Source organism: Manihot esculenta, chromosome 9, assembly GCF_001659605.2.
Source record: "Manihot esculenta cultivar AM560-2 chromosome 9, M.esculenta_v8, whole genome shotgun sequence".
Classification (NCBI taxonomy): domain Eukaryota; kingdom Viridiplantae; phylum Streptophyta; class Magnoliopsida; order Malpighiales; family Euphorbiaceae; genus Manihot; species Manihot esculenta.
This window is the reverse complement of record NC_035169.2, coordinates 16,627,991-16,643,834: the sequence shown is the minus strand read 5'-3', so window position 1 is coordinate 16,643,834 and position 15,844 is coordinate 16,627,991.

The following is a 15,844-nucleotide window of genomic DNA, read 5'->3' as shown; positions in this document are numbered from 1 at the left end:
CCGCCGAACCTTATGTTCGGCCGCCGAACATTGCATGGATGCGGAGGCACATTCGGCCCCCGAACGTGGCCTGGCCAGCCACTATAAAAGGGTCCCCTTGGTCCGCACGGGCGAGCTTTTTCTCTCCCATTGTCGGCCAAGGTGAGTCTCCGCCGCTCCTCCCTCGATCTTGAGTGTTTCCTTTAGATCTTTCATGGTTTTAACAAGTCTTCATCTTGCTTTGAAGTTTTTAAGCTTTTGAAACGAGTTTTGAGCAAGTTTTGAACTTGGAGACCCAAGGAGCTCAATCTCTCCCAACTCCAAGTTAGATCGCCTCCACTCTCGATCTTCAAGAGGTAAGAGTCGATCTCTAGCTTACATTATGTTTTAAACAAGTTTTATGCAAGATCTATGGGGTAGAGATGCATGTTTAGGTTTGTTGATGAGTTTATGGTTTTGATGCTTTGATGAACAATGTAGCTTGATTGTGTATGAATGAAGTGTTGTAGATGGGGTATATGCATGTTTGAGGCCCCTAGGAACTTGTATGCATGCTTTGGTTGAAAAATATGCATGATTTATAGATTTGGAGGCGAAATGTGCAAAGGGAGCCAAGTTTCTGCCCTTTGGCAGAAACCAGGTTCGGCAGCCGAAGGTACTTTCGGCCGCCGAACATGGCTGGGGAGGCAGGCCTTTCGGCTGCCGAAGTTGCCCCCGAAAAGAGACTTTCGTCTCTGTCTGGCACTTTCGGCCGCCGAAGGTGCCGCCGAACCTAGCTAAGTTTCGTCTCTGTCTGGGACTTTCGGCCGCCGAAGGTGCCGCCGAAGGTGCCCTGTTCAGCCATTTCATGCATATTTTCTGTGATGTTTTCATGATGTTTTAGGGGGTTTTTGGGGGATACATTAGAGTTATGATTATATATGTCGGTCCCTCATTGGAGTCCACCTGTGTAGGTTCGGACCCGAGGAACCAAGGACCCCAGCAGTGAGCCAGCTGCTGAGAGTTTGACAGAGTCAGCCAGAGGTGAGTGGAACTATACTTAATCTTTTAAATTAAGAAAGTGAATATTTTATCATGTTTCATGCATCATGACTATAATATAGGATGTTTGCATTAGAATCACGAATATGCTACATTGCATTATTATATTGTGGTTGGTGAGGAGGGACATTGCACGACTCACTAGTCCTGTGTACGAAGTCCTGTGGTGCCCATAATAGGGCCGGGCAATAGCTCCGATTTACGAAGTCCTGTGGTGCCCATAATAGGGCCGGGCAATACGAAGTCCTGTGGTGCCCATAATAGGGCCGGGCATGGAGCTGAGGGATTTTTGGGTCGGTCCGTCCATGATGTGAAATGTTTGTGCAATGATGCATTCCATTATAGCATGTTTTAAATATTTTTTTTATATAGTTCTACTCACTGGGCATCTAGCTCACCCCTCTCCCCTAACCCCCAGGTTTGCAGGTACGGGATTGATAGAGAAGAAAAGAAGAGAAAAGTCATATGTATGTAATAGTTAGATTGTGGACATGACAGTTGTATTATGATGAAATGTAAGAATTTTCAGTATGTTATGTAATGAGATTATTGAGGTTAGAATTGTGCTTGACCATAATGTATTGCTAATCCCTTTTTTTTTATGTACGTGATCTTATGATATGATGTTTATGCAAAACTAACTCAACACATGATGTATAGCCTTTGAGGCTTTGATGAGATCCCACAGAGGGACTTTATTTATGTATACGTTCAGAGTATGCACAGGTTGAGTTGGTGATTGACTGCATGTGTAAAAAGAAAAGTTTTAATTTTTATGTATGATGTTGATCATGTATGGGATTAAGCAGGTTTACAGGTATATGTTAGGCTTGCTACGGGTCCCGGCGGCCTTATGCCGATCTGGATCCTAGCGCCAGTAGCGGTCCGGATTTCTGGGGCGTTACACTTGCAATCGTAGTCACTCAGCAGTTCCACCCATCTCCTCTGTCTCAAATTCAAATCTCTTTGACTCAGGATGTACTGCAGGCTCTTATGATCTGTAAAGATCTCACATTTTACCCCATAGAGGTAGTGCCTCCACATCTTGAGTGCAAGGATTACTGCTGCCATCTCAAGGTCATGTGTGGGGTAATTCAACTCATGCTTCTTTAGCTGCCTAGAAGCATAAGCGATCACCCTCTCATTCTGCATTAGTACACAACCCAGTCCCACACGGGACGCATCACAAAAGACTGTAAAGTCTTCATCACTAGATGGTAGAGCTAACACTGGTGCTGAAGTCAACCTCTTCTTAAGCTCTTCAAAACTCTCTTCGCACTGGTCGGTCCACACAAACTTTTGATTCTTCCTGGTTAACCTGGTCAGAGGAGCTGCTATTTTCGAGAAGTCCTGAACGAACCTCCTGTAGTAACCTGCTAAACCCAAGAAACTCCTGATTTCTGTCACTGAAGTGGGTCTAGGCCAGTTAGCTACAGCTTCCACTTTCTTGGGGTCCACCTCTATCCCATTCTCTGACACTACATGCCCCAAGAACGAAATGCTCCTCAGCCAGAACTCACACTTAGAGAACTTGGCATACAAGCCATGTTCCCTCAAAGTCTGCAGAACCAACCTCAGATGATGGGCATGCTCCTCTACACTCCTGGAATACACCAAGATATCATCTATGAAGACAATAACAAAGTGATCCAGGTATTGACTAAACACTCTGTTCATGAGATCCATGAATGCTGCAGGGGCGTTGGTTAACCCGAACGGCATTACAAGGAACTCAAAATGCCCATATCTGGTCCTGAAGGCTGTCTTCGGCACATCTTCTTCTCTGATCCTCAGCTGATGGTACCCCGATCTCAGATCTATTTTGGAGAAACAACCTGCTTCGGCTAGCTGGTCAAATAGATCGTCGATCCTAGGCAACGGGTACTTATTCTTGGTAGTGACTTTGTTCAACTGCCTGTAGTCGATACAAAGCCTAAGGGATCCATCCTTCTTTCTGACAAACAAGACTGGTGCACCCCAAGGTGAGGTGCTCGGTCGGATGAAGCCCTTTTCTACCAGCTCTTGCAACTGTTCTTTCAATTCCTTCAACTCAGCTGGAGCCATCCTGTAGGGAGGGATAGAGATCGGTCGGGTTCCAGGCATCAATTCTATCTCGAACTCTATCTCCCTAGCAGGTGGTAAACCTGGCAGCTCGTCTGGGAAGACGTCTGGAAACTCTCTAACCACTGGCACCGAGGCGGGCTCTCTAACCTGATTGCTAAGCTCTCTCACATGAGCCAAATACCCCTGACATCCCTTCCTAAGCAACCTACGAGCCTGAAGAGCTGATATCAGACCTCTAGGTGTACCCCTCCTGTCTCCCCTGAAGACAACCTCTGACCCATCCTGACCTCTGAACCTGACTACCTTGTCCCTGCAGTCCAAGGTAGCACCATGGGTAGATAACCAGTCCATCCCTAGAATGACGTCAAAATCTGTCAAGTCTAGAACCACAAGGTCGGCGGAAAGGCATCTTCCCTCAATAAACACAGGACTACACTGGCAGACTGACTCTGCCACCGATGGATCACACTTGGGTCCACTGACCCAGAGAGGACACTCTAACTCAGAGATCATCAACCCCAACCTCTGGACGGCTCTCGGAGCAATAAAAGAATGAGATGCACCAGGGTCCATCAAGGCATACACATCTGAACAACCAATGACTAAGTTACCTGCCACCACGGTGTTAGATGCATCTGCCTCCTGCTGCGTCATCGTGAAGATCCGTGCTGGAGCTGATGGACCTTCACCTCTGAAACCCGCTGAAGAAGAGGCTGCCCCTCTCCCTCTGCCTCTGCCACTGGCCTAAGTCATGGCTGGAGCTGCTGGCTGAGCTACACTACCTGAAGCTGTCTGCTGAGACTGTACTCCAAAAGCTGCCCTAGGACACTCCCGAGCCATGTGTCCCTCTTGCCCGCATCTGAAGCAGGCTGATGTCCCAGCCCGACAAACTCCCCTGTGTAGCCTACCACACTTTGTACAAACTGCATTATCCACGCCAGAGCTTGAGCCACTCCCTAATCCCAGACTAGACTTGACCTTGTTCCAAAACTTGTTCTTCTTGGGCTTCCTAGTGGTGTTACTCCACTTTTTGCTACCTGAAGCTGCTACACTGAAAGAAGAAGAGCCTGGGGTCTTGGAACCAGAAGGCTGTGCCACTGACTGCTTAACTGTTCCCTGAACGATGGCACTGGCCTCCATTTTCCGGGCCATATCCACTATGGCGTGGAAGCTCTCCCTATCTGCTGACTGGATCAAGGAGGAATATCTAGAGTGGAGTTTCATGATATACCTCCTTGACCTTTTCTGATCCGTGTCAAGGTTTTGCCCTGCAAATGGTAACAGCTCCAAGAATCTGTCTGTGAACTCCTCTACACCCACATCCTCGGTCTGCCTCAACTGCTCAAACTCTATCATCTTCAGCTCCCTTGAACTATCTGGGAAAAGCCCATCCTGCAAACTCGTTTGCAAACTCTTCCCAAGACATGCTGTCTACCTTCGGGTTCACATAGTTCTTGAACCACTCTCGTGCCTTCTTGCACTTAAGCGTGAACCCAGCCATCTGAATGGCTCTACTGTCATCAGCCCCAATCTCATCTGTGATCACCTTAACCCTTTCAAGATACACAAATGGGTCATCCCCTTTTTCATACTGAGGAGCACCCAGTTTCATGTAGTCGGTCATCTTGACCTTGCTCCCACTGGCTGAGCTAGGTCTAGGAGGTTGAGTAACTAGGGCTGCTGGTTCTGTAGGTGGTGGAGGTGGTGCAACATTTTCTGAGGTAGGGTTTGCTGGATTTGGATAGTAAGGTGGGGGTGGATACATTGGGTATTGTGAATATGGTGGGTAGTAGGGTGGGTATGGCATCTGTGTGGGATAAGGGGTGAAGCTAGGGTAATCCGATGTACCTCCCATCGAATACCCAGGATTTTGTGAGAAGTGTGGGTAGTAGGGTGGCTGAACAAATCCCAAGGCCTGAGTGCCTCCTTGGGACTCTCCCATTCCCTCTTCTGACATGCTAACTCCCAAACTGCCATCCCTCCTCTGCTCTACATCCATATCATCCCCCATGCCTTCTAACATTCCTCCCTGAACTGTTCCCCTCACTGATCTGCTCCTACCCAGATCCAGAGACCTTCTAGGGTCTCTTACTGCTCTTTCTCTGTTAGACCTACTAGACATCGCCCTAGGCAATGTAGGAGGACGGGCGCTCATGCCCTCATCCTCAGGTGGCACTCCAGTCAATCTTGCTGATCGACGAGTTCCCCTCATCCTGTTTTCTGAAAGGCAGCACATAACAAGCAAACATTAGCATCATATGGTTCATGTGGGCACACATGAACCCTCATCACATACATCACATATCATTAATGCACATGCATATAATCATGGCTTTTCACATTATCAAACAAGACAGGACTCCACATCCTATCCTAGTGGACATGATCTTCCTATTGTGCTTGACCTTCTATAACATCTATGAGCCCGACACTCTAGGTCCGACCATATGAACCTAGGGCTCTGATACCATTCTGTAACGACCCGAAAATCGGACCGCTACCGGCGCTAGGATCCAGATCGGCTTAAGGCCGCCGGGACCCGTAGTAAGCCTGACATGTAACCTGTAAACCTGTTTAATCCCATACATGATCAACAATCATACATAAAAATTAAAACTTTTCTTTCATTCATTCCTCATACACCAAACTCAACCTGTGCATGCACTAAAACATAATCATAAACTTGACCCCTCTGTGGGATCTCATCAATGCCCCAATGGGCGATATACATGGGTTGAGTTGGCTCACATCTATATCATCAAATATCTAAGATCATGCATCAACAAGGGATTACAATGAACTATGGTCAAGCACAATTCTAAACCTCAATATCATTACACATAACATAACTATTCAGTTATACATCATCTTACAATTTATCATGTCCACTATCTATCTATTACAAACATAAGACTTTACTCTTCTTGACTTCTCTGTCTAGCCCGTACCTGCAATCCTGGGGGATTAGGGAAAAGGGGTGAGCTACTAGAGCCCAGTGAGCAGAATAATAGAAAACAACATTTAAAAATCTCATGCCATCATGTAATGCAACACATCACAACAAATCACATCTCGGATGGTATTGTCACCAATAGTCCTCTACATTCCAAAGTGCCGGGACGTAGAATGGGTACAACCGGTCTTTCTCTTAACATAACATATCATAACATTCCAATGTGCCAGGGACGTAGAATGGGTACAACCTGGACTTTCTCTTACATAGTGCCAGGGACGTATAATGGGTACAACCTGGACTTCCATACCATATCATGCCGTAACATCATCATACCATATGAGGACTAAAGGGTCATCCAATAACCAATCCACATCAACATCATAAATGCAATGCAACATATTCGTGATTTCTAATGCAAACAACCTAATTCATCACATGGCATTCATGATGCATGAACATGCTCAAAACCTTATATTTTATTTGCTTTAAATCGTAAAGGTTTATTCTACTCACCTCTTGGCTAGCTCTGACAAAGACTGATGTAGCTAACTCATTGCTGGGGTCCTCGGTTCCTCGGGTCCGAACCTACACAGGTGGACTCAAATGAGGGACCAAACAACTAGAACATAACTCTAAAAACATCCCCCAAAAACCCCCTAGAACACCTCAAAACCTCCATGCAAAACATGCAAAGGAAGGCTGGATAGGGCACTTTCGGCGGCAGGTTTGGCGGTCGAAAGTCCCTCCAGAGCCGAAAGTCAGGCAGGTTCGGCGGCACCTTCGGCGGCCGAAACTCCCAGACAGAGGCGAAACTCATGCATGTTCGGCGGCACTTTCGGCGGCCGAAACTCCCAGACAGAGACGAAAGTCTCCTTTCGGGGGCAAGCTTCGGCAGCCGAAGGCTGCTTCCACAAGAGGGTTCGGCGGCCGAAAGTCCTTTCGGCTGCCGAACCTGGTTTCTCCCAAAGGGCAGAAACTTGGTTCAAACATGCACAAATGCCTCCAACTCATACCATCATGCATTTAGCTCAACCAAAACATGCATACAAGCTCCTAGGGGTCTCAAACTACCTTAAACCCCAACTACAACACATTAAACAACACAAATCCAACATACATTGTCCATAAACCAACATAAACCCAAAAACCCATAAAACCCTACACATGCATTTCTACTTCAAGAATCAACTTAAAACTTGTTAAAAACATGTAGTGAGCTCAAGATCGGCCCTTACCTCTTGTAGATCGAGAGGAAGACGACCCTAGCTCGAAGATGGGAGAGATTTGAGTTCTTGAACCTCAAAGTTCCAAAACTCGCTTTAAACTCGAAAATCTTCAAAATAAAGTGAAAACTAGTGAAAATGGTGAAAGATTTGAAGGAAAGAACTCAAAGTTGGTGAGGAACGGCGGAAGGGCTCACCTTGGCCGAAAATGGGGAGAAAGCTCGCCCATTTCGGCTAAGGGGCTCTTTTATAGTGGCTGGCCAGGCCACATTCGGGAGCCGAACGTGCCTCCGCATGCATGCCATGTTCGGCGGCCGAACTTAAGATTCGGCGGCCGAACCTGGGCTTCCCTCACTTATGCCTTCGGGGGCCTAAGGCTCACCCGAAATGCATGCATGTTCGACAGCCGAACTTTGAGTTTCGACGGCCGAACCTGAGTTTCCTCCAAGGGTGTTTTTATTCAAAAACTCATTTCCTCTTTACTTAAAATCATCAAAACATTAAAACATTTCATGAAAACATGGTTTTACCCTTCTAGAGGTCTCCGACATCCGAGATTCCACCGGACGGTAGGAATTCCGATACCGGAGTCTAGCCGGGTAATGGAACAATTGGTACTCACTCTCACCAGACTATTCCCTTAAAGTGGGAGGTCAAGGGTTCGAGTAGTGGGGGAGGCGACCTAATTTCCAAAGGGAAATTTGGGCCAAATCCACTTGGGGAAGGATGCATTCGATGCAAGAACCCAAGGGGACAAATCCTGCCAGGAACCCGTGAGGGTGAATGGATGTTAAGAGCTGTTCACGACGCCAGTGGAAAGCCCGAGGTGGCGAGAGGGCCAGGCGAGGGATAGCCCTGGGCCGTGAACGGTAACAGTGCCGGGGATCACGTCCGGGCTGTTACAATAGTGGTCAGGTCAGGGGAACCAGCTTCAGTGCCCGCAGTCAGAGTGTTCTTAGATGTTTTCCCAGACGAGAGGCCAAGTTTACCACCTGCAAGGGAGATAGAGTTTGAAATTGAAGTGATGATGGGAACCAGACCCATCTCTACCCCTCCTTACAGGATGGCACCTACAGAGTTAAAGAAGTTGGAAGAGCAGTTGCAAGAGTTGGTAGACAAGGGTTTCATCCGACCTAGTATCTCACCTTGGGGTGCTCTAGTGTTGTTTATGAGAATAAAGGATGGATCCTTAAGACTTTGTATCGACTATAGGCAGTTGAACAAAGTCACTACCAAGAGCAAGTATCTGTTACCTTGGATCAACGATCTATTTTAGACCAGCTAGCAGGAGCTGGTTGTTTCTCCAAGATAGATCTGAAATCCGGGTACCACCAGCTAAGAATCAATAAAGAAGATGTGCCGAAGACGGCATTCAGGACCAGATATGGGCACTATGAGTTCCTAATGATACCGTTCAGGCTAGCCAATGCCCCTGCAGTATTCATGGACCTCATAAACAGAGTTTTTGAGTCAGTTTCTGGATCATTTTGTTATTATCTTCATTGATGATATCTTGGTATATTCCAGAAACGCAGAAGAGCATGCCCATTATCTGAGGACAGTGTTGCAGATCTTGAGAGAACATGGCTTGGATGCCCAGTTCTCCAAATGTGAGTTCTGGTTAAGGAGCATATCTTTATTGGGTCATGATATGTCAGAGAAGGGTTTTGAGGTAGACCCCAAGAAAGTTGAAACTGTAGCTAACTAGCCCAGACCCACTACAATAATGTAGGTTGAGAGCTTTTTGGGTTTGGCAGGTTACTACGGGAGGTTCATCCAGAACCTTTCCAGAGTTGCTGCTCCTATGACCGAGTTGACCAAAAGGAATCAGAAGTTGGTGTGGTCTAAATAGTGTGAAGAAAACTCTGAAAAGCCAAATAGAAGGTTGACGTCAGCACCGGTGTTAGCTCTGCCCACCAGTAATGAAGACTTCACAGTGTTTTGTGATGCGTCCCGTATGGGATTAGATAGTGTGTTGATGCAGTATGAGAGGGTAATTGCTTATGTTTCTAGGAAGTTGAGGGAGCATGAGCTGAATTACCCTACGCATGATCTAGAAAAGGCAGTTGTAATCTTTGCGCTCAAGTTGTGGAGGCATTACCTGTATGGGGTACGATGTGAGGTCTTTACAGACCGCAGTTCATCTTGAATCAGAAAGAGTTGAACCTGAGGCAGAGAAAATGGGTAGAACTGCTTAGTAACTATGGTTACAAGTTTTAGTATCATCCGGGTGAGGCAAATGTTTTGGCAGATGCCCTCAGCCAAAAATCACTTGGCAGTTATCCCATATTGCAGCATGGAGAAGGCCGGTGAACGGCTGTGAGCCGGCAGGGTGTTAAGCAGATATCCGTAGGAAGCTTGTAGTGTTCCAGGAGAGAGATACGGTGTTGCTCAAGGTATCTCCTATGAAAGGGGTGGTTCGTTTTGGGAAGAAAGGTAAGCTAGCTCCACGATACATCGGACCCTTTGAGGTCTCGCAAAAAGGTTGGGAATGTATCGTACAAGTTAGACTTACCTGCTTCTATGGAGAGAATCCATCCGGTTTTCCATGTTTCCATGTTATGGAAGTTTGTGTCAGATCCAGGCAAGGTTCTTAATGAGCCAGATGCAGAGATCCTAAGAGATCTCACCTATGTGAGTAGCCAATACGGATCATAGACACTCAGATCAGAAAGCTGAGGAACAAGAAAATCCCGATGGTAAAAGTCCTTTGGAATCATCGCATAATGGAATAGTGTGTCTGGGAGACCCGGGAGTTCATACTCCAGCGATATCTCTATCTCTTCTAAAGTGAGTGTTATAGGTTTTATGTGTTTCTTTTGATGCTATGCTTGTTTGTTGAACATTTGGGGACGAATGTTCTTAAAGGGGGGAAGAAAGTAATACCCGGCTAGACCCCGGCACCGGAATTTCTACCTTCCGGCGGAATCTTCATTGGAATCCAGAATTTTTCGGATGTCGAAATCTTCTAGAAGGGTAAAATAAAGGTTTTTTAAAATTTTTTTACATGTTTTTATGGTATGATTAAGAAAGAAAATTGAGTTTTGAAAGAAAAGAAAAGTTTGAAGGGAAATGCCAGGTTCGGCCGCCGAACCTCATGTTCGGCCGCCGAAAGTGGCTCCTGTAACGACCCGAAAATCGGACCTCTACCGGCGCTAGGATCCGGATCGGCTTAAAGCCGCCGGGACCCGTAGCAAGCCCAACATAAAACCTGTAAACCTGTTAAATCCCATACATGATCAACACATACATAAAAATTTGAACTTTTCTCATTCAATTACCAAACTCAACCTGTGCATGCACAACTTATAATCATCATTCCCCTCATTGAAGTCCTCAACTATGCTCCAATGGGAAACATTCATTCATACATTAAGTTTGGTTTTCATAAAATATCATTGCATTTGAAAGATTATGTATTAAAAGGGATAAACCACATACTAGGGTCAAGCACCACTCTAATCCTCAATAACATCATTACATTACATGATTATTCCATACTATTCATTACATTTCAACAATTATCATGTCCACCACTAGCTATTACATGACCACAACTTTACTCTAGCTGACCTCCTGGTCTAACCTGTACCTGCAAACCTGGGGAAATAAGGGAGTGGGGTGAGCTACTAGAGCCCAGTGAGCAGAATAATAAAACATAGTAATTAAAACATATGATAACATGGAATGCGTCACAGCACAAACAAATCACATCAAGGATGAACTTGTCACCAGTTAGCCCTCTATACTGTCTAAACATGCTAGGGGCGTAGAGCAGGCACGCCTGGACTTCCATAGCATAACATACATATCCAATCATGCCGGGGGCGTAGTGCAGGCCACACCCGGACTTTCTCTTACATTGTGCCAGGGGCGTAGAGCAGGCACGCCTGGACTTCCATATCATATCATCATATCATAACATATGAGGGCTAATGGATCATTCAACATTCATCCACATCAACAACATAATATGCAGTGCAACATATTCGTGGATTCTAATGCAAGCACCCTAGTATATCTCATGGCATTCATGATGCGTGAATCATGCTAAAACTTACATTATTTGCTTTGAAACATAGAGAGTTATTCCACTCACCTCTGGCTAGCTCTGACAGACACTGAAGCAGCTGACTCACTGCTGGGGTCCTCGGTTCCTTGGGTCCGAACCTACACAGGTGGACTCAAATGAGGGACCAAACATACATAAATATGACTCTAAGATACTCCCCAAAAACCCCCCCTAAAACACCTTAAAACAATCACAAAAATCATGCAAAGGAAGGCTGGACAGGGAACTTTCGGCGGCAGGTTCGGCGGCCGAAAGTCCCTCCAGAGCCGAAAGTCATGCACCTTCGGCAGCACTTTCGGCGGCCGAAGGTTCTCTCCAGAGACGAAACTCATGCATGTTCGGCGGCACCTTCGGCGGCCGAAACTCCCTTCCAGAGCCAAAAGTCCACTTTCGGGGGCAGGGTTCAGCAGCCAAAAGTTGGCCTCCACAGGCAGGTTCGGCGGCCGAAAGTCCCTTCGGCTGCCGAACCTGAGCTCTTCCCAAGGGCAGAAACTCAGCCTCTAACATGCACAAAAGCCTCCCAACCCATTCCATCATGCATTTACCTATTCTACAACATGCAAACTCAAGCACTCAAGCTCCTAGGGGCTTCAAACTATCCTAAACCCCAACTTACAACACATCAAACATACATAACATCATACATTGCTCAAAAAGGCTCAACATAAACCCAAGAACTCAAAATAATCTAACATGCATTTCTACCCCAAGAAACAACTTAAAACTTGCTTAAACATATAATGAGCTCAAGATCGACTCTTACCTCTTGAAGATCGAGAGAGAGTGCGACCTAACTTGGAGATTTGGGGAAAGTGGGTTCCTAAGGTCTCCAAGCTTCACAACTTCGATCTAAGCTCGAAATCTTCAAAAACCAAGTTAAAATCCATAAGAAATCATAAAAACTTGAAGGAAGAAGCTCAAAATCAACAAGGGACGGCGGAGAGCTCACCTTGGCCGAAAATGGGGAGAAAAGCTCGCCCATTTCGGTCAAGGGACCCCTTTATAGGTGGCTGGCCAGGCCACTTTCGGGGGCCTAATGTGCCTCTGCATGCATGCCGTGTTCGGCGGCCGAACATAAGGTTCGGCGGCCGAACCTGGACTTCCCTCACTTATGCCTTCGGGGGCTTAAAGCACTCCCGAAGCGCATGCACGTTCGGCGGCCGAACCTGAATCTTCCTCCAAGGCTATTTTCATTCAAAACTCAATTTCCTTTTTACTTAAAATCATAAAATACATTAAATCATTTCATAAAAACATGATTTTACCCTTCTAGAAGTTTCCGACATCCGAGATTCCATCGGACGGTAGAAATCCGATACCGGAGTCTAGCCGGGTATTACAGCTCCCTTTTGCTGCCGCCGAACGTGGTGGAGTTGTGGAAGCACCTTTGGCCTCCGAAGGTGGTCTGGCCAGCCACCTATAAAAGGCCCCATGTCCGAAAATGGGCGAGTTTTCTTCTCCATTTTCGGGCAAAGGTGAGTCCATGCCCTTCCATGGTTAGTTTTGATGTTTTCCTTCAAATCATTCATGTTTTTTATGAGTTTTAACTTGGTTTTGAAGATTTTTGAGCAAATATCAAAGTTTGGAAACTTGGAGACCCCGGAGCCCATTTCCTCCACATCTCCAAGTTTGGGTCGCCTCTCCTCTTGATCTTCAAGAGGTAAGACTAGATCCTCACCCTCTCTTATGTTTTAAGTAAGTTTTGAGGGGTTTTAAGGGTATATGATGCATGTTTAGAGTAGATCTAAGGTGTTAGGGTTTATGTACCCTTTAGGGTAAATGCATGCTTAATGTGATGTTTGTTAGGATTTAGGCTAGTTTTAAGCCCCTAAATGCTTCAATACATGTTTATGCATGCTTAGGAGTGTTGTGTATGAGTTTGGAGAGTTTAGGAGGCAAATGTGTGTGTGAGAGGCTTGAGTTCTCCCATTTTGGAAGAACTCAGGTTCGGCTGCCGAAGCCATGTTCGGCCGCCGAACCTGCCTGTGGTGGCATGTTTTGGCCGCCTAAACTCACCCCCAAAAGTTGGACTTTCGGCTCTGGAGGGGAGTTTCGGCCGCCGAACCTGCCGCCGAAAGTGCATGAGTTTCGGATCTGGAAGGAACTTTCGGCAGCCGAAGGTGCCTGAGTTTCGGCTCTGGAGGGACTTTCGGCCGCCGAACCTGCCGCCGAAAGTGCTCTGTCCAGCCTTCCCTTGCATATTTTCTATGGATGTTTTGTTATGTTTTAGGGGGGTTTTTGGGGAGATGTTTAGAGTTATGTTAGAGTATGTTTGGTCCCTCATTTGAGTCCGCCTGTGTAGGATCGAACATGAGAGAGACCGAGGAGGTCAGCAGTGAGCTAGCTGCTTCAGAGTCAATAAAATGTCAGCAGAGGTGAGTAGAACACAACTTGTTTAATTTAAAGGAATGAAATCTTTTTAGCATGACTCATGCATCACGAATGCCATGATATGTATTAGGTTGTTTTGCATTAGAATTCACGAATATGATGCATTGCATTATTTATTGTTGTTGTGGATGGATATTGGATGATCCATTAGCCCCCGATATGATATGATATGATATGAGATGGAAAGACCAAGTGTGGTCTAATCGCCCCTGGCATAGAGTAAGAGAAGACCAGGTGTGGCCTAATCGCCCCTAGCACAGTTGGACATGTTATGTTACGTTAAGAGGAAGTCCTGAGGAGCTCCGTTGAGGGTCGGGTATTTATTGGATATGTAGAGGGCTATTGGTGACAATACCACCTAAAGGTGATTTACTTGTGTTGTGATGCATTTCATGATGGCATATCTTTATAAATTATTTTACTGTTCTGCTCACTGGGCTTTAGAATCTCACCCCTTTCCCATAACCCCCAGGTTTGCAGGTTCAGGATAGACCGGAAAGTCGTCAAGAGTAAAAGAGGTGTCTATGTATTAGAATAGTAGTGGATATGATGAAAATACATGTAATGTAAAGAATTGTAAAATGATGTAATGTAAAGTAATGTAATGATAATTAGTATTGTGCTTGGCCCTAATGTTTATGGTTAATCCCTGTTGTACATGATCTTGATGTAAATGTTTTAATGTTATGGTATGTTGAACCAAGCTTGATGTATGAGATGTTGACCCAACTGGAGCATTTGATGAGGGCTCTAGTAAGGGGTTTTATGTTTACAGTTTATTGCATGCACAGGTCAAGCTTGGTGTATGTGAAAGTTTAAAATTTTTATGAAAATGTGTGATCATGTATGGGATTGTATCAGATGTGCAGGATTTATAGTAGGCTTGCTACGGGTCCCGGCGACCTTAAGTCGATCTGGATCCTAGCGCCGGTAGCGGTCCGATTTCCGGGTCGTTACAGATAGTCTATGCCCATAGTCTAAAGATGATTGGGTTCATAAAGAAATTGGCCCAATTAGATTTTTTTTATGGACCATAAGTTAAGTTTTGACTTGGTCTTACAATCATTTTATCTAGATTTGCTCAGTTTATTATGAATTTTAACATGAACAAGTTGGATGCTATCCTATCTGAATTGGTGAATGTGCTTGTAACTGCTGAAAATCAACTTCTGCTTCAGGTATATTTATGATTGAAGAAAGGAGAAATGAACTTATGAGTGGCAAGTGAAGCAATAGTTGTTGCATTAGCTGTAGAGACTTATTATTTGCCTTTACTTTCTGACTTAGTATTACAATTGAATAAATTGTTATTTTGTTCTAGCACTTTGCTGAAAAATTATTTTAGTTTTATATTAGTTTTAAATAATGGATTCAAGTTTAATATTAAGAATAATACTTGCTCTGACGTGGAACCTTATGGCACAAGCCTGAAACCCACACACACGAGTAGATATGGAACCCAAAGATTTGATAAACCCACCTCCTATGGCACCCCACACTTAGAGAAGCTGAAACACCAATGATCAAAGAATTTAGATGAGAATCCGATAAACGCCACGACAAATATTTGATAAGTTAGCCAAGATTCTTGGTGCAATTGATGAAAGCAAATCCTCACTCTCGCTCAACGCAATACACGCCAAAGGCATGAAAAGAATTCTGAAAATTTTGATTCAAAGCTGCCTCTTACAAGTGTTTCTTATCCTTATATAGTAAGGAGAAAAAATAAAATCCTAAGACACTCTTTTTAGGGCTGGCTGAACCACACACAAGACCCAAGCCCGATCACACACTAAAATAACACATCAAACACACAAGTATTAAAACATAAGCCCAAAACATGACCCAACACTCTAAAACTTAAAAGATAAAATATGGCCAGAACACAAGCTCAAACAAAACTAAAATAAAACAAGTGTTTAAATAATAAAATATAGCAAACCCATCATAACAAAGCTGAATCTTCACAAAAAGCCTTTCTTGATCTTTACTTTAGGCTTCCCTTTGTGTAGTTTTAGCCCATAGGTTTGATTAAGCTCCCTAAGCCTATGATTGCAAGTGTTGCACCAAATCTGCTCCATATGAGTTGAAGCACGCCCCAAATATATATATATGGAT